Source organism: Notechis scutatus, chromosome 1 (assembly GCF_049901735.1).
Source record: "Notechis scutatus isolate UNSWTSFEM ecotype Mainland chromosome 1, rNotScu1.2, whole genome shotgun sequence".
Taxonomy (NCBI): Eukaryota; Metazoa; Chordata; class Lepidosauria; order Squamata; family Elapidae; genus Notechis; species Notechis scutatus.
The window spans coordinates 61,241,778-61,258,648 of record NC_142009.1 but is presented as its reverse complement, the minus strand read 5'-3'; the positions used below and the strand labels follow the sequence as shown (position 1 = coordinate 61,258,648).

General features: G+C 36.6%; 1 long non-coding RNA gene across 1 annotated transcript in view; it reads left to right on the top strand.

Moving 5' to 3' along the window:
* LOC148132819 (uncharacterized) overlaps positions 1-16,871 on the top strand; it is a 45,906-nt gene that overhangs the window by 12,909 nt on the left and 16,126 nt on the right. Inside the window, exon 2 of the long non-coding RNA XR_015749538.1 lies at positions 8,317-8,505. This is a non-coding gene — a long non-coding RNA (uncharacterized LOC148132819). The remainder of the gene's footprint in view (positions 1-8,316; positions 8,506-16,871) is intronic.

The following is a 16,871-nucleotide window of genomic DNA, read 5'->3' as shown; positions in this document are numbered from 1 at the left end:
AATCTAGAAACTTATTTAAATGCAGAACATGAATTGAACTCCAATTCACTCAAATTAAGGCCTATAATATTTGGATGTCATGGGTCATAGCTGCATTATATTAGAAGAAGTATCAAATAAGAAAATGGATGTCCAGGGCTTCACACACAGCAAATCTTATTCGTGTCTACAGGAAGTAATGGCTCAAGACAGCTTTTGAGGATGCTGAACTGTAGTAATCAGAATGGCCAAATGAAATATTTATTTATGAGTTGGATTGTTATACACACAATAATAATAATATGATAATATGAGTTCTGAGTGAGATGTACGAGAAATGATGTCTTGAAAGACAGCATGATCTTCTGACTCAAGTAATTTGTTTCTACGGTTTACCTTGATATCAGATTCTTCTAGGGTTGGGCCATCTTTTCCACAAGGCAGGAAAATCTTGACCCAGTGGATTAAGTAGGCATGGAAGCAGTAATACATTTAATTTGTCATTTCACTGATAGCAGGAGTAGATGGATTTTAAATTATAGTTTATAGATACTTTATTGCAGACTGCACTCATGTCATATTTAAAGGAGGCCCTTGTCTCTCACTGGAGTCCCATTGAGTTCAATGGGAATTGCAATCCAACAAAGAAGCTGAAAGGCCATCTGACAAGGACACTATAGTAGCTGATTTCTGCACTTGGCAGTGGATTGGATCCTACCATCTCGAAGATCCCATCCAACCCTTACATTCTATGATTTTGTGACACCTGTAGGTCATCATGTTAGAAAATCCTTAACCATATGATGATTGCAATGGCCTCAAAAGAAGATAATTCTACATTTGTTATTTATGATCAGAAACATTCTACATGTTCTCTCCATAATCACATCCACCAGTCCCTTCAGGTGCCATGAAGAAATGTCATTTAAAAACCTAATTAGGAACAAGACACCCTAAAACTGAAGATTAACACATGAAAACTTCAAAAGGTTTGGGGGGAAAGTATGTTTTTATCACTATCAAATTATTTCAGTGAGCTGATTTGTTCAATAAACATGGGCAAAACAGAATTAATCACTGATGTCAACATAATCATAATCACAGAAGAAACCACTACAGTTGTCTTTCTGATGATTTAACAGTGCAAGGCAGACTTCAGTAGATATAACTTGGCAGTCATGTAAGGTGTGTCTTGTACTGTGCTCAAAAAGCAATTAGCAATCAGAGAAGAACTTTCAACACAGAGTTAAGTGATTCTCAAAGGAGTGTTGCTTACCACCTGGGTTAGCTGCAGTTTCCAGGTGGTCTTCAAGAACACATTACACGCTAGAAAATACTGGACTAAAATCCGCATGTGGTTGGAAAAAATGACAAAGAAACATATAGACTTGAAACCAGAGATATTTTTATTGGGAATTTTACCTGATACATACAGTAAAGATTTAAAATATTTGATTGTAAATGTATTAACAGCGGCTAGGATTGTATTTGCTAAAAATTGGAAAAATGAGAAAATGCCATCACAGGAGGAAATTATTAAGGAAATATTGGAATGTGCTGAAATGAGTAGATTGACATTTGAAATTAGAGAACAAGAAGATAAACAATTTTATAAAATTTGGGATCTTTTCTATCAATGGTTAGATAATAAAATACAATAATAGAGTACTTAGAATTTTAGAAAATAATGAACATATAAAGATGTATTTCTTTTTTTGTTATCATATCTATAAAATGTTTTTAGAATAGATTTGGGAGGGTTATATGAATTGTTATAAAATAAACTAAGTAAATAATAGTTATCTCACAAAGTATGAATGAACAAAATTATAGTCAAATGATTGATTAATGGTGATACTAGGGTATTCAATTTTTGATTGATAATATGAGTTAGTATGCAATGTAACAGTAATTGAGACTATGAAATGGATGCACAAAAAATTTGTAAACCAACCGACACACTGCTTGTACATTTATGAAAGAAAGCTTGATGTTTTTATGTTTTGTTTGTTTTTGTTTGTCTTTAAAAACCAATAAAATTGTTTTTTTTTTAAAAAAGAACACATTACAAAAAACTAACCTTGAGGTTATCATTGCAACTCATTAAAGCTAAGTATCTGCCAACTAATTTATTTAACATTCATATTATATACCAAGGCTCTCCAACCTTGGCACTTTAAGACTTGTGGACTTCAACTCCCAAAATTCTGGGTGTTGAAGTCCACAAGTCTTAAAGTTGCCAAGGTTGGGGACCCCTGTTATATATAGTCCAGAATCACCTGAAACCCAAACTACAGAGATGACAACATATATATGCAATTATGAATGAGTATAGCAAGTCCATGAGTACTTTTCACACTAGTATTGTCCAGATATATTAGTAGAAAAGTAAGCCATGTTTTCAAAAATTCTCAGAAAAGGCAGCAGGTTGTGGGGAAAAGTTATTTGTATGTCTAGTGCTTCTCAACCTTGGAAACTTTAGGATGTGTGTATTTCAACTCCCACTATTCCATAGCCATTCTATGGTGGGGAATTCTGGGAGTGAAGTTCAGACATCTTAAAGTTCCCAAGATTGAGAACCAATGTATATCATAGGATTGAGGCTATCATTACAAGTCACCAAAGCTAAGTATCTGCCAACCAATTTATTTATTATTCATATTATATACAGTCCAGAGTCACCTGGAACCCAAACTACACCAATGTTTACAGAGATGACAACATTTGGCATATTTAATTACATTGTAGTGATCTATATGCAATTGTGAATGAGTATAGCCAGGCCATGAGTATTTGATAGACTTGCTAGCAGGTACAGAAATACCCTGAAGGATTAAACCAAAGATTCATCTAATTCAACATTCAATGTCATACCATGTATATCCAGGGAACTCATAAGTGAAACACAAGATCAATAATCCTCTATTCTTGCTCCTTGAGAGTTGCTACTGAAAGATACTTCTGCCTTTGAATTTAGAAATAATATACTGTCATGAGGATTAGATGCAACTGATAATTATCTGTTTATTTGTACATTTTAAACTATCTGAATTAGTTTAACTTTGGCTGTTCGCAGCATATTTCAGAGCTTAATTGCATATTGTACAAATATGTGTTTCCTTTTATTGCTCCCAAATCTTCCCACATTTAGGTTTAAGGGATAAGCTCAAAATTCTAATAGTACAAGAAACGTACGAAAAAAGAGAATTAATGGATTCAGAACATTTCTGTCCCCAGCAACCTAAAACTAATAAGGATACCAGTGCACGCAAAATAGATGTTTGTGCAGGTAAGATTATCAACCTTGATGCCAACCAAAACCAAGTATTTAATAGTGAGTGCCATACCAAGTGCATTAATCAAACAGGTAGCAAGAAAGTAGGGGCAGGCATGCACAACACAGGTTATGGAGACAGTAAACACTGTGTCAGACATAAAGATCTCAAGTGCTATATACAAATGCACAAAGTCTGGGGAACAAACAGGGTGAACTCAAACTAAGAATACATGAAGGTAAATATGATATAGTTGGAATAACAGAAACTTGGTGGGATGAAACCCATGACTGGAACATACTGGTAGAAGGATACAAACTATTTAAAAAAAAACAGACCCCATAAAAGAGGAGGTGGAGTTGCACTGTATGTAAAGGACCACAAAATTGCTACAGAAATGCATGAAACCAAAGATGAAAACCTCCTAGAATGCATATGGGTCAATATAAAAGAAAAAAAGAATGACATGGCCATAGGTGTATATTATAGGCCACCCAATCAAGCCGAAAAAATAGATGTCCTTTTTGTGGAATAGATGGACTCACAACTGGCTGGCAAACCATACTCAACGAGTAGTCCTTAATGGGTCTAAGTTTACATGGAGGGAAGTAAGCAGTGGGGTGCCACAAGATTCAGTCTTAGGCCCAGTACTCTTCAATATCTTCATTAACAACTTAGATGAGGGAATAGAAGGGGAACTTACCAAATTTGCAGTTGATACTAAGCTGGCAGGAATAGCTAACACCCAAGAAGATAGGCTCAAGATCCAGATGGCTCTTGACAGACTAGAACACTGGGCCATATCTAACAAAATGCAATTCAATGTAGAGAAAAGTAAAGTCCTACACTTAGGCAAGAAAAACCAAAAGTACACATATAGACTGGGTGAAACCAGGCTCAATAGCAGTAACTGTGAGAGGGATCTTAGTGGACAACCAGCCAGCAGTGTGCAGCAGCAGCTAAAAAAGCTAATGCAATCCTAAATTGTATTAACCGAGGGATACAATCAAGATCAAGTGAGGTACTAATACCACTCTATAAAGCCTTAGTAAGACCACACCTAGAGTACTGCATCCAGTTTTGCTCACCACATTATAAAAAAGAGGTTGAGACTCTAGAAAAAGTACAGAGAAGAGCACCCAGGATGATTAGGGGACTGGAGGCTAAAACATACAATGAACGGTTGCAGGAACTGGGCTTGGCTAGTCTAGTAAAGAGAAGGACCGGGGGAGACATGATAACAGTCTTCCAATATTTGAGGGGCTGCCACAGGGAGGAAGGGGTCAAGCTATTTTCCAAAGCACCTGTAGGCCAGACAAGGAATAATGGATGGAAACTGAACAAGGAGAGATTTAACCTGGAAATAAGGAGAAACTTTCTGACAGTGAGAACAATTAACCAATCTTGCCCTTGGAAGTTGTGGGAGCGCCATCACTTGAGACTTTCAAGAAGAGATTGGACTGCCATTTGTCAGAAATGGTGTAGGGTCTCCCGTTTGGGCAGGGGGTTGGACTAGATGACTTACAAGGTCCCTTCCAACTCTGATTATCTGTTATCTGTTAAGCTCTCTTCAATCTCTCTCTTCAATACATGAGTGTATTAACAATGGTCAGTTCCTGTATTAACAATTGTCAGGTCCAGTTGCATCAATGGGAAGAGAAAGACAAAATTGACGAGATGGTGAAGGGAGTATAGTATTTTGATGTAAGTTCCACCCTTTTCAACATGCATGCAATATCAGCATTTGTATAAAAGGACTGTTGATTAAAACACTCTGTGCTCCATATTGCTTTCTTTGACATACATGTATCTCCTGGTAGGTCCTCCATTATCCAGTTCTTTTTAAGACAGACAGCCTCAGCCCCAGATGTTGAAGTCATTCCTCGCTGAAGAGATAATTTAGGTTCATGACAGTATGTGTGTGTCTTTCACAGGGTCTGATGGGACAAGCTTTGAATTGAGAAGTGCAGTTATAAATACAGCTTCATGTGATTAGTTAATAGTAGTCTTTCTCACACTAGTATTCTCCAGATATATTAGCAGGAGCCATGCTTTCAAAAATTCTCAGAGAAGGCAACAGGTTGTGGAAAAAAAAAATCTTTGTATGTCTAGTATTTCTCAACCTTGGGAACTTTAAGATGTGTGCATTTCAATTCCCACTATTCCCTAGCCAGTCTATGGTGGGGAATTCTGGGAGTGAAGTTCAGACATCTTAAAGTTCCCAAGGTTGAGAAACGATGTATATCATAGGATTGTGTTGTATGCATACAGCGGATAAGAATGCTGGAGAATCTGATGTTGCACTTAGTATGAATTTAGAAACTTTAGTAATCTGGGTCTGTATGAGACTTGTTTTAGATATTCATTTCAACTGGACTTTCTTAATGCCACAGAAAAGCTGAAAGTGCTTTCTAGGAGGAATTTTGCTTAGAAGGTTTAGGAAAAGATAAGGCTGGTCTCAGAAAAAGAGCCATAAATGAAAATCCCTTTAGCTAAATGTTCTCTTGCAGATGAGAGAAAATCAGCAAACTGCTTCCCCAAGTGCCTGTCCTTCTTTCAATAAAGGAAGTGAGAGAAAAAAGAAAAAAAAACCCATTTCTAGAACCAGAAACGTAAGCACAATATCAGGAAATAATAGTCAGGCAATTGAATCCTCGAGGGAAGCAAACTTGCTGATAGACTGTGAACCATTTTGTTCTTAAGCTGTCTACCTTCACATACAACACGTGCCCGATTGCTTGAGTGTAGGAAAAAGTTGTAATTTGTAATGGAACTGTACTAACACTTATCCAGCTTCCTCCATACCAAATGCATGCTTGCTGTGGAAGAAAAAGAATGAGGATTGGTAGAAACGGGCGGAACTGTGGCTGTTTATAGACTTTAGTAAGGACAGCTAGTATCTGTGTGCCATTCGGAGTGGGCTGAGGAGACAAAGCTTGAACTGAGAAGTGCAGTTATAAGTACAGCTTCACCAACTGTCATCCTACCTATCTTTATTTTTTTTTCACTTGTCTTCAAAGCTTTGTAAAGAGAGCTGAATTATTATAAAGAACAGCAAAGGGTTTTATAAGGACTTACCAGGGCAGAGGCCAAAGTCAACAAGTGCCAACCTTTTAGTTAGCCAAATGGGCATCTATGGTAGAGGTGGGGAGGGAGGGGGTCAAAAGTATCACACTGCATGTTAGGAGGTGACAGAGCTTTGATCCTGTAGTTGCAGTTGACAGTTTGACTTTTTTTTAACCCTCTCCCCCAAGATGTTCCCAATTAGCCATTAACCTCAAGACACAAATCCCTGTCACAAATGTCCATGGAGATTCTCAGTCATCCATGGTTTTCCCAAAAGTTATTTTTCAAAAGGCAACTGGACTTTCTTGTTTGTTTCCCTATAAGTTTCACTTCTCATCCAGGAAGCTTCTTCAGTTCTGATTGAATGGTGGAGAATGGAAGATTTATATTCCTTGCAGTCAATCTGGTTGTTAGCACTCTCAGAGTCATTGAAGCCACCTGGAGGGTTATCTGTGCCCTGGGATCACCTGAATAGTGCAAATGGGTGCAGAACCTTCTTAGAACTGCTGAAATAACTTTGTGTTGTAAACAGGAGATGGGTGGTGTCGTATCCTTCCCTCACTTTTGAGAGAGGGCTGTTCAATTTTAACATAGATGGCCTCTTTGACCCCCTCTTTCAAATCAGCAGTCCTCTCTGTCCAGAACGGCCATCAGAAGATTCTTGGATAAAAAGCAAAACGTCTTCAAGGGGAAAACATGTGAAAGTTCAGTTGCTTTTTGAAAAAGCACCTTTGGGAAAATCCACGGTGGATTAATCCCCAATGGATGAAGCTCAGATACAGGAATATCTGAGGATAGAATCTGCCCAAGGCTGGCTAATAGAAGCCTCTTCTCAGAAGCCTAAGCATCTGGTCTCAGACTCTGATGTAGACCAAATAAATGATTAGCTATACAAGCTCCTGAGTGTATAGAAGCGTATGAAGACAAAGCCCGGGAGCTGCTCAATGGAGATATGCTTATCCAAAGAGAAGACTAATGGATTTGCTTGAGAGCAATTGTTTATTTATAAATGAACTGTCTAATTAGCTGAGTTGAGTCTGCATTGGACATTGCAAACTGGAATATAATCTTTCACTTTGCAATAACCTAGTGCTGAAATAAGAGTTATTGTTTTGTGTTTGGTACCTATTCTGTAAACTGAGACCTTCCTGCATTACAGTATTAGACTTCTACTAGTTTGAGTCTAGGACAGACTTTGGATCCACATTCCTGCCTGTGACTTTGGTTGAGTTCCAGACCTGCCTTTAGGCTTAGCTGCCCAATAATGTACTGGGTTTCTTTTCTTCTGTCCTTTGCTTTGGGCCTCACTGCCCAAGAGAACACCTGAGGCTACTTCTGTAGCATAAGAAATCCTGTAATTATTACTTACTAATATGAAAATGGGAAAAATGTTTTTCCCCAATGGATTAGTTGATTCTGCTGTTTTTTGCTGATGAATTGCAGTTGTATCATCAAAAAGGAATGTGAAATTGGTGCAAATGACTAGCAAAACAATAATAAAAAAGATAGTTTCTAAAGGGTGAGACTTGTCCCTAGAGTCCTTGTCATAAACAGGCCCAGTTTTTCTTAGCAATAATTTTCTGATTAGACAGTTTCACTGATTATTGGGGAATTTGTATAAATTGGCAGCAGAGACTGGTATTTGGCAAAAAAAAGGATTCTTGAAATCGGAGACCCCATGAGTATGTATTGTTGCTGTCATCACCCCCATTCTCTTTATGTTATTTTTTTAACTTTATAACTCTAGATATACATTAGTATATGCAAATACTTTCCTAAGTCCATTGTTGAGAGGGATGGGTGAGCCCTTTGCTTCACAACCTTGTCCATATCAAGTCGAAGGAAGGAAGGAAGAGTTTTTCTATCACTGCTTTGCACTTGTTCATGGCTCATCAGTGTCTGAAAGCTAAGGACCAGGACTCCATCCTGTCTTCACCTCTCACTATGCATGCTTACATTGGCCTTTTTTTCCCCCCACTTTCTTTGTTTCTTTCAGATGTCCTGCCTATGACCATGGGTTAACTAACATGGCCACCAGCTGTTGACAAATCTATATGAATATTGTCCTATCTTTTTCTAAATGCATATTGTTAGAAATATACGTCATTGCAAGAATATTGAAGTAATGCAGTTTTCTGGGAATTTACATGGAGAGCATCTGGCATTCGGACAATGCCTGAGAATGGTAATAGGACTGTTTTCACTTCAGCATAAACATGTGTAAGATTGGATTCTGCAATGTAAGATAAGCTTTGCAAGCATTAACACTGTCTGAAATAAATGAATGTTTAGAACTGACAAGAACAGAGCAGGTTTGCAGGCCAAGTGTGTTGTGAATTGCTAAGCTTTTATTGATGAATGTGTATATCAGCCAGTTACCTCGTTGTACCCTAGCTTTTATATTCAGGAAAGTTAAATGACCCTCACCTGGTAGACAGATAATTAAAACCACATATGAAACTCCTGTGCCATGCTCAGTTCCCCATCTTGTCAATCTTGGGTTGCCAACTCAAGTTAAAACCACTTCTAGAACCCAATCCACTAAATGTGAGATAAATGATAGATACCCACATACATACAATAATTGCAATGAATCAATTACTTATAAAATTACATCTCCATATACCAGACATTTTCTTTCGTATACACTAACTATGTCTCCTTCAAAAGGAATATATGACAGACCCAACACAACTCTCCTTCTAATGGAGATGGGGGTCACTCCCTGAGAAAGAAAAGCAAACGAGTGTGTGAAAAACTGGATGGAGATGAGGCAAAGGGAAAAGATAATTAGAGGAAAAAAAGAAAAGAGAAAGTCCTGCTTAGATCTTACAAAAATTCATCAGACAATGAACTTCTTCCATGCCTTCATGTCAAAAGATCCAGGCTTTGTTGCCCAAATATCTATAGTCATTTGCACTGCTTATTCTTATCAGCAGATATGAGATAATCCCAGCCCCTTCACAAGTTCTCATTTGAAGAAAATGTTTTGTCTACCTAAATGCAACAATTGTACATTTTAAAATAATTATTCTTCTCTAAGTTTAGCACTAATAAAATTAGAAACATCTCAAACACTTAGGTTAATTGCAAGTTTATTTCATGCACCTTATTCAGTTTATTCATAATGCTCAATTAAGCATTATGAGTCCAAATCAAATAAGAATTGTAAACTTATGGTATTCGAAGATGCTTTGGTATTAAAAATAGTGCTATTTTTGCAGTCCAATAGAAAGAGCAAACATATTTAGGAAAGTCCTGACACTTACAGAAAAAGGCCTCTTAAGAATGAGGAGCCACATAAACTATTTGAATAATGGCAAAACTTGCTCATTGGACTTGAAGGATTGGCTGATGGGGGAAGGGACAGAAATTTGGAGGAAAGAAGAAAATGGCATATTTTGCAAAAAGACATGACTAGCTGGTTTCCTGTATTGAATGTGTTGTATCCGGATTTTTTCTGGCCTCACTAAATACTCCTAATTTCATTTTCTATGTGAAGATTATCACCCTAAATATGCTTACTAAGAATTCAGTGGCATTTTCTTATGAAGAAATGCACAAAACTGCAGAAATGCACAAAAGTAAATATAGTTGCATTAGTAAAATGACTTAGCAAAGGTTCGTATATGTTATATTTTTATGTAGTTTCTTTTCTTGCTGCACTGCAAATAAAAAGGGGTGAATAATTATTAGGTATATTTATAATGCACTTATAATCAAAGAAAGGTTTGGGATGATATGACACTTTTCTAAACCAAACAGCTCTGGGAAATATGTTCATCTGCAAGAGAGTAATTGTCCCAAAATCATTGATTTTAATTTTGTGGTAACGTGAACAGAGATTTCCATGCCCTAGTTGGGTGGTTTATGATTCATCCCACACAGGTTTTGTTGAATGTAGAACATTATACTGCATGGATAAGAGGACATAGTCAGCGTTGGTTGATCTCAAGAGGATTGGTTCTCATAGATTTGGATGGGAGACCACTAGGAAATACTAAGATTTGTAATTTAGATTGGACTGATAATAATAACAACTCTAGAAGGTAGAAATTGGATTTTCAGTTACAGAACTCTATCTTGCTGATCTAGTAGAGTTCAGCTTTTGGCTGGGAAAAAAACCATAAAGGTCCAGGATAAGGGGAAAAAGCAATCAAATCTTTATTGGAGATTGGAGGAGTGATCCATGTAACTTTCCAAACAAATGGTCATTAACAGGTTGGGCAGTTGTTGTGTGTAGGTGCATATGTGTCTTTGTGTGTGTGAGGGGAGGGGAGGGAAAGAGAGAGAGAGAGTTCACAAGTAAGCAGAATCCACAAAAGCCTTCCATTTCACGTGGCTTATTTTCTTTTAATATTCTTCTTCTCTTTATGTAGAAGGCATAACTCCAGGGTCCAACAAGATGATATTGTTTGATGTATGATTCAGAGCATGCCTTCTTTACTAGGTCTAGTCAAATGAGTAGAAGAAATGGGGGACAGGCATTCCCACAAATGGCCTGGTCCTATGCCATGTAGGGCTTTATTCATCTGCAGCTTCTAAAAATTTGGGGGGGAAATTGAAAAAAAAACAAACCTTTTCAAACATTTAATATTTTTTGTGCTAAATCTTAACATGCCCCCATTCCGTTCGTGGGCTCAGATGTTTCCTTCCTGACTGTTGCTATGGTTGTGGTTCTTTCTCTTCCTGCTTTACAGATGGGTTTTGCCTCTCTTCTTCCATCCTCCTCTGGAAAGACTTATATGACTATCTATAATAAGTACATAACTGTGGGCGGAGTGCAAAAAGAACAATAAAAGCAACATCAAACTACTCCTCTGTTCAGTATTTGTATTTAGTAGCTTAGAGCCTCACCCTAGTCTAGGATTTTGTGGGGACGAAGGCCTCCAGGACCTTCTGGAAGGTTAAAAATGAAACAGTTGTTGGATTTGATGGTGAGGGTGGGAGCATCTGTGAAGAAGGCACATTGCCTAGGTCTCACCCAATGACAATATTTTAGAGAAGGGACCTGAAACATGCCCATTCTATCCAATCTAGTGGTACAGGCAGATATCTTCTAGTGGAACATGCACACAATTTATTATTCCCATAATGAGTTGGTGCCAAATTGAAAATACTTTCCTAGAAAAAAAAATGTTTTTGATTGATAATCTCTTGAATCAGCCCTTCTCAAAGTAGAACATACCTCTGCAAATTACCAGCCTAGGATGTGAGGGAGGATTTGGAAAAGTTGAATCACTCTTACATTGAGTTATTTGTTGCCTTCCGTTAAAAGGTTTATAATTGGGCTGTTTTAAAAAGACTTTCAGAGGTACAGAATAATTTTATGTCTAACAAATCAGTAAGTATAACAGAATAATAGGCACCTAATTGCCTTGCTTAGCTAGAGGATATTATTCATTTCTATGCGAGGTTTTCATTAAAAAATCACTACAATACCTCCTTGTTAGCACCTTAGATGTGACTGAAAATACATTAGATTGAAAGTAGCACTAATGGCTGTAGAAATTCATTATTTATTACTGGCTGTATTTTTAGACTTCAGAATGAAATACCTCTCTCAAGCAAATATGACAGCTAATACTTGCATATATACAATTTGAAAGCAAAGAGAGAAGACAGAAAAGAAAAAGCTTTTTTCACAATTAGGTTTGCATGGGAGAATATATGCCATGGCTGGTACAGGAATTCTAGGAATTGAAGTCCACAGGTCATAATGTTGCCATAGTTGCCCACCCTGGTGTATTCCGTAGGACTTGCTGTCAGCAAAAGTAGATCCAAGAAAATCAATGTTTATTTTTCCAATATGTAAGAAGGAAATATTTCAAAGATGCTGATATATGGATGCATATTTTCACCCAAGGAAGGGTGATGCTCTCAGCATGGATGAAACCACACTGAATAATAGGTGCATTATTTGGGATTAGTTTTGTGTTATATGAAATACTGTATATAGAACCAATATGTCCTGCTCAGTTATGTATGTGTATTTTTAAAATAATTGTCTTCTCATATGGAAATTTCTGATAAAGTATCTCAGTCCCAAATCTCTTTGATAGTAAAATAGTAAGCAAATTCATGCACATTTAACAACAGGGCAGGATCACTTCAACTATCTCCTTATACATATATTCACTTTCCAGGTTTAAAAAGTGCACTAAAAATGCTAAAGTCAGGCTGCAGATCTACAGAAGCTAATAAAATTCTGCTACATACATACATACATACATACATACATACATACATACATACACACATACATATTCTGTGTGTGTGTGTGTACACATTTCTTTTTTGAGGAAATTATAGTTCTTTGCTTGATTGAGCTTCTGGTTTTATTGAACTAGCGGAAACCTATGTTAGATGGAAGTGCTGTTGAATAACAGGAAACATCCAACTGAATGCTATCAAATTTAATTTACTGTAAATTAAGTAAATTTTCAAGGATAACTGGGCTTTGGGAAAAAAAAACTTTTAAAATACAAATGGACTGGTAAAAGGAAATTTGAAAGGGAATGTAAAGGAGATGAAATATCCCAAGAATGCTTGATGTCAACTCAAAACCACAATAACATGCCTTCATCTAGAATCTAGATTATATGCTGCAGATCAGAAATGATTTAACAAAGACAAAGAGTGTAGTTAACAAACTGTGGCAATGCAGCCATGATGGAAATGAAAGCTTCCTTTAGATACAGTGGAATTAAGAAGCATTGTACAAAGAAGACAAATACAAACATAAAAGTATGTAAGAGAAATGCAAAAATAATAGCATTGAATACTAAAAAAATGCTTTGAGATGCACATCAATTATTAAGACATATAATAAAAAATAGATCAGAAGCAGAAAAGCAACTAAAGCACCAGTTGAATTGAAGAGTGTGACCAAGAATAAGACTTCTCTTAAAATTCAGCCATGACATTACTAAACATTAAAATTGGAAACTAGTTAATGTAAGCACCATTAAAAAAAAATGGGGACATTAAATTCTGTTTTAAGTAAATTGATGAAAAATTTCACATATATAAGAAAAAGCAATATAACTTCTGCTAAAAAAATCTTTTCAGAGTTAAAAAAAACATTATCTAAACCAGGGGTGTCCAACCTTTCACCTTCCCTGGGCCACATTAGAAGATGAAAATTTCGTTTGGGCCGCACATATAATAAATTATTATAAAATAATTATATTATAAAATTATATAATAAATTATAAATTATTTTTATTATTTATTATTAATTATTTATTAAAAATTATTTATTTTTTATTAATTTTCCGCCAAATTTTGCGGGTGGGGGGCAGCGGCGGCGGTGGGTGGCGGCGGGGGCAGAAGCGGTGGCGGCGGCGAGAGCGGCAGTGGCAGCGGCAGAAGCGGCGGCAGCGGTGGCAGCGGCAGCAGGGCAGCGGCGGCGCGGCGGGGGCAGAAGCGGGCGGCGGCGGGGCAGAAGGCAGCAGCGGTGGCGGCGGCAGTGGGGGCAGAAGCGGCGCCGGCGGCAGGGGCAGAAGCGGCGGCGGCGGGGTGGGGTGGGCGGCGGTGGGGGCAGAAGCGGCGGCGGGGCAGGGGCAGAAGCAGCAAAGGCGGCGCCCGCCTTTTCTGTTGCTGTTTGGCGTGGCGCTCGCCTTGCCCCGCCTCGCACCTGTCTCTCCTCCTCCTCCTCACTGGCTCTTGCCAGAAGGTTGGGGTGGGCACTGGGCCGCATTATGAGGCGACCTGGGCCGCATGCGGCCCGTGGGCCGCGGGTTGGACAAGCCTGATCTAAACTTTCAGGGACTGATTTTTATGAAACATCTTTCCCCAAGGGACCCACATGGCATCTTCACTATTTTTTTTCCTTCTAGGCTGAGACATTTCTTATCTCTCAGACAGGTTTTTTTAAATTAGATTTTAATTTTAAAGAGTTTATCATTCGATAAAGTCTTTAGATAGTTTTATAATATCTTCTAGTGCTATTTATTAATTTACTTTTCTGTTTTTATTGTTTTATAGATCTTCTGTGTAACATTTTGAAGTAATTTTGCAATCTAACTGGAGGACTTTGACTATTGGGTGGAGCGTAATAAATAGTTATGACAGCCATTAAAGTGTTCAAACTAAAAATCATATGCAGACAGGAAGAATATGTAACAAAAGGCTTATTATATTATCCAATGTATTTTACACATATGTGGTTATTTTTCAACGTAGTTAAAACATATAAAAAGAAACACAAACTCCATTCATGTGAGCACAGGATGTTCTTCTTGAATTTATTCAATAAAAACTATTAACTAAAGATCACAAATTATGAAAAAAATGACCTAGTAACAAACTACGACTTATAAAAACACAAGTAACTTTCCAAGTGAAAATGTATTTTTTTGTTGTTGTTATAAGACAGATTGGACCAATTACCCATATTATTCCCACAGAATAATACCCTCAAGGAGATATTTTTAGTGTCTGTCGAAATCCTCTCACCAAACTCTTTCTCTACTTCCACTAGCAGTCTGAAGCTTCCATGTCTTGTGTTCTTCAAAAAAAATATACTTCTGCAGATAGATATATACATATATAGATAGATACATAGAGGCTAATTCAGCATATTACAGAGAAAGATCTTACCTTTTAAATAAAGGAGGTCAGATGCATTTTTTAAATGGATAGTTCAACATTTTTAAAAGATTGCAATGAAAGAGCACATAATTATGTTTTGAATTCAGATATAACGTTTTCATAAGCAAAAAGTGGAATGATTGCCTTTTTGTGCATACAATTGCTACCTATGCTTGCCTACCTTTAGTACATTCCCATAGCAAGGCACAGCAAAAACATATTTTCAAACTTAGCATGAGAAGGTCAAATTCAATACAATACAAGGAAATATAAGTGATATACACTGAAGAGAAGAGTTATAATTTCCTGTATAGATTAATGGAGTCTGAACAACTGAACAATGTTAAAGAATGAAGAGGATCACCGAATAGTGGATAATCTTAATACGCAAATGTTGATAGCAGTAAATTTCATATTGATAAAGTTCATATTTTTTTCTTAATAGAAAAAAATGAACATAAATCCATCAATATTGCACTAACTTTTTATAAATAAGTGATATATACATTTAGTATTGCTGCATCTCAGGAAGAATAGTGTACAATCTCCCTGTACAGGTAGTGGTAGCATAAAATACATAAGGAGACACTTTAACCAAAGGTTTCCACAATTTTGGCGACTACTGTAGAGTTAGAACGTGTTCAGAAACAAGCAATTAAAATGCCCAAGGGACTGAAGCAAACACAAATGTAATTGATTCTTTAAAACTGAACAAGAGAAGAAATTATAGGTGTATAAAATTAAATATGAAAAGAAAGATACTCTATTATATTACAATTTCAGCTTATCCTGTCAAAGTAAATTGTATAATATTTTATAGATATTACTTTAATAAAAAAAATAGTAATAGATGATACAAACATTTTTTTAAAAAAAATTTCTCTGGATAATATTGTTTCCTGAGGGAGATATGTTGAGATAACAATGGAGTGGCAGCCATAATTTTTTTAAAAAATGTAAATCCTCCCCCAAAAGAATCAGTACAAATGTATGTGATAAAGGGCTATTATTGCCAGCGCAATGACAGGTTGACTGCATGTCCCATACGGAAGGCCTTGATATCACTTAGGTTGATTATGAATCACGCATAAAGTCCTACTCTTGTGTTGTTCCCAAATTATGTGCCTTAGCTGTTGTCCATCCTCATTAGTTTTTATTTCAAAAGAAGAGTCAGTACTTTTTTTGTTGCTAGGCCCCTTTTGAGGGAATTAATCAGTTTTTGATTATGTTTATTGTATTGTATGTTATTAGTATCTTACTCACTAAGATGCTATCTTAGACAAAATGCAATTCCCCCCACCCCTTCCTAATATTTTCCTGCAAGCACAGGGGTTTTTTGGGATCAGTCCACAAAATACAAATTGAACGTGTATAATAGTAATCATTGTCATTTTTTACCTGCCACAAAACCATAATTAGAGATGATAGTAAGAAGATTACCATCTTCTTATTTATTTGACTCATACACACAACCTTCTAAGGACATGGATGCATTAGGGTTTCAAAGAGCATTTCAGCATATATATATACATATATGTATATATATGTATATATATGTATATATATGTATATATGTATATATGTATATATGTATGTATGTATGTATGTATGTTTAGTTAAGTTTTCGTGGGTACTTACATGTATGGTATTCAGCTTTGTTCGGGTATTTTCCCACGTCATTATTTAAAAGCACAACTATAATGACGTGGGAAAATACCCAAAAAAAGCTGAATATCATTCATATACATATATACATACATACATACATACATACATACATACATACATACATACATATATTTGTTTTCTTAAGTTTTCACGGGTACTTACATGTATGGCATTCAGCTTTGTTCGGGTATTTTCCCACATCATTGTAGTTGTGCTTTTAAAGTTGTAGCAATGTTTCGGCAGAATATATATTCAAAAACATTTGAATGTTTTGCACAGGCTTAGACA